The sequence below is a fragment of the Hetaerina americana genome, unplaced genomic scaffold, assembly GCF_022747635.1.
Source record: "Hetaerina americana unplaced genomic scaffold, ioHetAmer1.1.p SCAF_152, whole genome shotgun sequence".
NCBI classification, from domain to species: domain Eukaryota; kingdom Metazoa; phylum Arthropoda; class Insecta; order Odonata; family Calopterygidae; genus Hetaerina; species Hetaerina americana.
In genome coordinates, this window is record NW_027286648.1 from 27076 (window position 1) to 33596 (window position 6521).

The following is a 6521-nucleotide window of genomic DNA, read 5'->3' on the forward strand; positions in this document are numbered from 1 at the left end:
AGCAGATAAGGGTAGCAGAGGGATGGGCAGTGATTGGCTTAAGAGCGAGAAGAGGTTGCACGTTATCACCGGTGTTTTTCAAGATATATGCTGAGAAAAAGGTAAGGGTAGCATGGAAGAGATTGAACTGTAAATAAAAATGGGAAACGAGGAAATTAAATCATTTATGCTCTCAAATGAACAAGCAACAGTGAGTCCATGGATTTTATTGTGCAGTTACAGCATTGGGTGATTCATGAGAACAGTGCGCGAGGTGGGCGTTTGCGGTGAGCATTGACCATGAGAAAACAAAAGTAATGAGATCCTTGAGAAGTAGAAAAGCTCAGCTAAATATTTAATTAGGAAGGAGAATGATCTAGAGTAGGTGAAGCAGTGTTTGGAGAAGAATTGCGTTGGGGAAAACAATGTTTACAAGAAGAGAATTGGTGGCGGGTACAATGAGTGAAAATGGGAAGGGAAGATTAGTTAAGACACAAAATGGAAGTGCAGTGCTTTGTGGACGTGAAACCTGGTCTTTGAGACAGGGTGAAGATCGTATATCGGGGGTGTTTGAGGTGTGAGTGTGGAGGAGTGAGGATAAAATAAGTTGGACAGAGACGAAGACAAACGCTGAGGTTTTAAAAAGGCAGAGCAAAGATAGGAGGAAGCTACTGAGGGAAATCCGAAAAATTCAGAGGAAATGGGTGAGTAAATGCTGAAATATAGTTGTTGTTGACCATGATAGAAGGGAGAAAGTTGGCTAGTCGGGGTAAATGAAACAAAAGTGTAGGGTTGTAGCACAGTATAAAGCTGGCTGAAGTTACGAAGATGTGAAGAAACTCGTTGGAAGTGCCCGCGATAATGAGCAACAAATAGTCGCAAGGGACAATCTAAAACCAATCTTTTAAAAAAGAACGTCTTGATAGATTAATTGACTGAACGTATATACATATTTGAGATCACTGGTTCACTGAAACTTAATGTAAATTGAACTTGAAGTTGATTGAAGTTGATTTTTGATAGTTTTTTCGTGTAACGCGATGGTAATTCCAGGAGCATGAAGTAGTCCTGTACCACCGCTTGTATCCCTTCTATTTAAACCTTGACCAGAAATAGTCATCACCAGTAGATAGACGCCTTCAGTAGTGACGTAGCTGGGACCACTGATGGCCAGGGGTAAATTAATGTTTCCTCACATTTTGCATTTCAGAGGCAGTCTAGTGCTAAAAGTATGCTTTGGATGGGCACAAAGACTTACTCTCCACTACATTTCGAAGCCTCACCGCGCATGACACTACGTTTTACTCTATACTACGATAAACCCTTATTCAATTCCACATACTTTTTGCATCCCTTCATTCCGTTCACCAGGCCTACTCTTTTCCTCCGTTCACCTCCGTGCCTAACAACCACTTCCCCCCTGTACCTTGCTTGCCTAACACTCTCTCCTCCATCAGTCTCCAAAAATCATCACAAATCTAACATTCTGCATCCACTTGCCTTGCCCCCTTTGGATTTACCATAACAATCTATTTCCACACTCACAATGCCTATTACTTCCTCGTTTGCTTTCCTCTCCGTCCATTTTATCTTTTCCGTCCGCCTCCACTCCCATTTCACAAAATACTGCAATCTACGCTTATCCTCTATCCGCAAGGAACAAGTTATCGCGGCCTTAAAAACCACGCTCCATTATCAGTTTTATCTATTGTATCCTTTGGACCCTTACTCAAAATCCACGACATTAACTCTCTCTTCGCCTTGAGAAAGCTTCTTTGTCTGACGAAATTCTTCTTTTTATGCCCTAACTACCTAGACCATCTTCGTTCAAAACTCTCTACAAATAGATGAACGGTTGTTCTTGCTCTCAATTCAAAAACCTCTAATTCATTACTATTATCATGCTTCAATTACCATTTTTCTGCGACGCACAAAACTACGCTTCGCATAAACTTTTTCAATAATGTTTTCTTAACCACCTTACTCAAGGTCCTTGCCATAAACTTCCTCCTCATCGTAAAAGCTTATGTGCCGAATGGAATTCTTTTTCTTGAGATCATATTAATTTGAAAATGTTCGTTTGAAACACTTCCGAAATAGGTGAACTACTCTACTTGCTCTAGTTAATGCCTTCCAATTATTTATTTATTTTGCCTTTTATAAGACGCAAACTTGATGAAGCTTCAAAAAATTCATAGGGGAATCCCGTTGCTAATTACGACTTCTGAATTAGGACCATCATAAATATCGCTATGCACTCATCATTATCATTGGTCGTTCAATCTTAAGATCGGTTTACTGCAGCCCTCCATCCTACCCTATCTGATGCTAATTGGCTTACTTCCTCGTATTTTTGCAATGTACTTCCTTCTTTATTTGTCCCATGGCCATTTATCCATTGGCCTTTCTCTTGGGACTTTTCCCTCTATTATATTCTTCACGAATCCATTGTGCCTCAGGGTGTGGTGCCAATCCATCTGGTTCTTCTTTTCTCTATAGTGTTCCATAAGGACCGTTCTTCGTCTATTCTTCTGTATACTTCTTCATTTCTTATTTTAGCCGTCCATTTGATCTTAAGCATACTCCTACAGCACCAGGTTTCGAAGGTTCTGTAGTCTTTTCTGGTCTACTTTTCCGATAGCCCATGCTTCTGATCCATAGAGTGCCACGTTCCTTACGAATGTTTTCACGTATTATTTCCTCGTCTGTAGTCCTATCTTCTTTGAACACAGCAGTTGTCTTTTCATTGTGAATGCTCTCTTAGCTTGAGCTAGTCTTCGCTTGATATCTGTAGTTCTTCTTCAGTCCCAAGTGATGGTACTTCCGAGATAAGTGAAGGAATCCACTTGCTCTCATTTTCGTCCTTTCAGTGTGACTACTGCATTCCGCTTCTCTCTTCCACATACGAGGATTTTAGTCTTCGTCTTGTTTATGATCGTGTTGTATCTTTGTAGAACTTGATCCAATAGGTTTTGTGTCCTTTGGAGATCCTCCTGATTTTCTGTTATAATTGCAATATCGGTTATGCACTCAGCGGGCGTTAAAATACTCTCGTAGTTTGAATAAGAGATAATCAAAAATACTACTCCCGTCGGGTATGAGAGATTATTGTACCTATTTTCCCATTTCAAGACAAGCGATAATGATGGGAAACATTTACAGAAAAGAGTGTTTTTCTGAAGGTGTGGTCAGGTTAATATGTAAACACATGCAATTTTTCTATTGGCTCAAATAAAACAATATATATTCGCATTAAGAGTCGTTTTTCCTGTTTATTTGCCACTTATCACTTCAAGGCCAAATAGTAATATTCTTTCCAACCTACACTCCAAATTTTGATATTCCTACAATAAAGAACTGTATATCCAACCTGGGATTTTGTCATGGAACTTTTCCAGGCACAGGGTCTGGACCACGATGTCAGCAAAATCATGCGCAAATTATTAACAGAAGTAATCATATGTTATTATAGACATTTCCTCATCTACTTAACGTCGTGATTCTCTTCGTTGGCCTGATTCACTCGAATTTTGAGAGGTCATGCAAAATACTTGGCGGTTTTAGATTTTTGCCTCCTGAATTCGGTAATCGAGGGAGAATGCAACATTATGCCCTGCTAACACGCCCCTGTGTGAAATACAATAAAAATGGTCAACATCGTCAGCAAAAACGGACACGTTTCGTTCGGGGGTCGGAAACGGTGACGTGGTGACCATCGATTAACAATCTTCAAGTTTCCCGCGATTGGCTCTCCCCGTGAGTGATGGCTTTCGCGTGCGCGCGGGTAATTTAAAAATTACCCTCGAGACTGTGTAAATATCTCTACACCTCTTATCACTTTTGTATATTCACTTTGACTTTTATCACAATTTTTTAGCGCAAATCCAAGAAGATTTAGGGAAACAACGACAGCAAAAAGTGACCAATGCAGAATTTTGAAATACATACACTTCCAATTTCCAAGTTGACAATGAAAAAAATAAACACCAGCGGGGAGTTAACGATACATACGTCATTGATAAATCTTTGCATAAACAAAGAAGTTTTTCGTATTGGTTTATCAATTATATGAGGGACAGCTTTGCAAGCTCTCATAGTATTATGCAACACAAGTAAATGCACGTATATAATTCTAGTGGAATTTGTGAATGAGGCAATGGAATTAGGGCGATTCATAGCAGACAAAAAAAAGACATTTTTCTCTCTTCTCATTCTCATGCTCATAAGATGGTAAATATTTAATAGGCCAATATACATTGAAAAACGTAACGAGAGATGAACACTGGAAATACTGGAACCAATAATAATGGGAGGCATTTAGATATACGATAAATGAAACTCAACATTTGACGGGCTTTCGTGGAAGATATAGTCTTGATTTATTATCAATTCGGACGTTAAAATTGAGAAAGCTATTTAGTATCACACATCAATCAGTAAAGTTAGAAACTTTTTTCGTAATAAAATTCTTCAAAAGATAACCGTAAATAAAGGGAGACATCTACTTCGCGTCCCTTACGTTTGGTCACGGCATTTCTTGAAGTTAACGTCACTCCATCTAATTCATACCATGCCATTAAATTAGTTAAAGTGAAATTTTGCTAGACAATATTAATGTAATTAGTAAATATTACACCACTGATGGGATAGATAATGATACGGAGGTCATTGGACAATAAAAGAAACTAAAGGGGGCCAAGGTTGGATCTATGAGGAACACCGTTGGACATGACAGAATATGAAATGATATCATTCACCTTGTGTGACTAATAATTAGTATCTCTATGCCCATGCATTATCTTCGGAGGAGAACAAATATCTAATTAAATGATGCAATTAAACATTGAACAGTAAGAGTTGTGAAGAAGCAGAAATATAGTAAAATATTCCACGCATTAAGCCCAAACTTGCAGTTTCTAGTGAAAAAATTAAGAAGTTAAAATGCCTACAATTTTACCATTCTTTCTCTTTTCCTTCCAAAATCGTTAGCGTCAATTTTGCAACCTAATGCCAATTTGCGTCCATTTAAAATAATTTAGAGAAATTTAATGATGAATTGGGACTCTGATGGTTTATTTTTATAATTTTAAGTCAACTGAATTCTCTTCTACAAAACAGAGGAATAGTGAAAATTATCTTCAAAGGCTACGAGTACAATCAATTTGGCCCTTTCAAACCTGTTTTACAAAAATTCGAAAGGGGATATTTCTTCTTATATTTGTTTGAGAGTAATACATTATATTTAAAACTTTTATTACAAGGCGTCATGACGCCTTGAGATATCATAACTTGGTGACATGTCAATCTCGTCCGTATTTCATACAGCAATACATTTTGACTTGACAGTTTTCATGTTCTTTCCGCTGATTCATCTTGGCGGACTTCGAACCTCGAGATACAGGCTTGAATGACGGCGAAACTGTCGTTCACAAGGATGAATCAACGCAGAAAGAATTCTAAAACTCTCGAGACATCATATGATCACTGCGGAAGCCTTCACAGCAAAAAAATATGTTACCAGGTTTTAGCCCATCGTCGTTCAAATTAACTTCATGCATATTAACAGCTGGTTTCTTTTTGATGCAACAGAAAATCTCTTCAGTCCATAATGGAAAGCACCTCATCCAACCTTGCGAGTAACCAGAAAAGTTAAATGGCTGACGACATTCTAGTTAAGCATCGTCTTCTGATCCCAAAGGCTCTTTGTGAAAGTTTTAAAGCAGACAAAATGCTACATAAGCATTAGGGCAGTAGGTTTTTGTGTCGATGGCCATCACGCGATTGATATTTCAGTAATAATTCAACAATCCCATTTTTGATTAAGCAAGCAATAAAAGGCGGCGAAGAATCTCTGAGTGGCACCAAAAATGTGTCCACTGCAGTTTGAGTGCGCATTCCAGTTATGCTTGCCGCAATTATGCGCAGCATATGGGTTAAATGCTATAAAAAATGTTGCCAACCAATTCAAGTCTGAATCTCTCTTTTTATTAGGCTCCTCACTTTTGAGCTACTATCGTGAGAATGCCCCTGCGCTCCTAACTAATTATGATAACTCCCTTACGCCTCGTATCCTGCTCCAAACTGTCTAGAATGTTTTTCCTTTTCTTCACCTGCTTTTCACGAACCTTCATGAATAGCACGACATTTATCGGACTTGTCACCCATTATCGTCACCGACCACATCGGATTGGTTTATGATAAGAATGCAATCAAATAAATAGTGCTCACAATTAACTATATCTCAAATAATGCTTAATTTGATTGAGTAAACGTTAATTAAGTAGGGAAAATTCATAAATTTATCATTCCTCCAAAATGACTTTGAGTGACTTCGAGTAATGAGAAAACAGCTGAGCCAAGGGTAAACATTCATCCCACTATGAAACTATCAGCAAGTTATTCCATGAGTACTGAGCCGCGAATTCCTCCGCCAGAGTTTAATTAGCGTCAACATGTGGGACATAAAACCACTACTCTCCTTTTTTTTTAAATCTAGCTTTTAACATGTTTTGCGTCATCTCTTTTTTGATTTCACTACAATC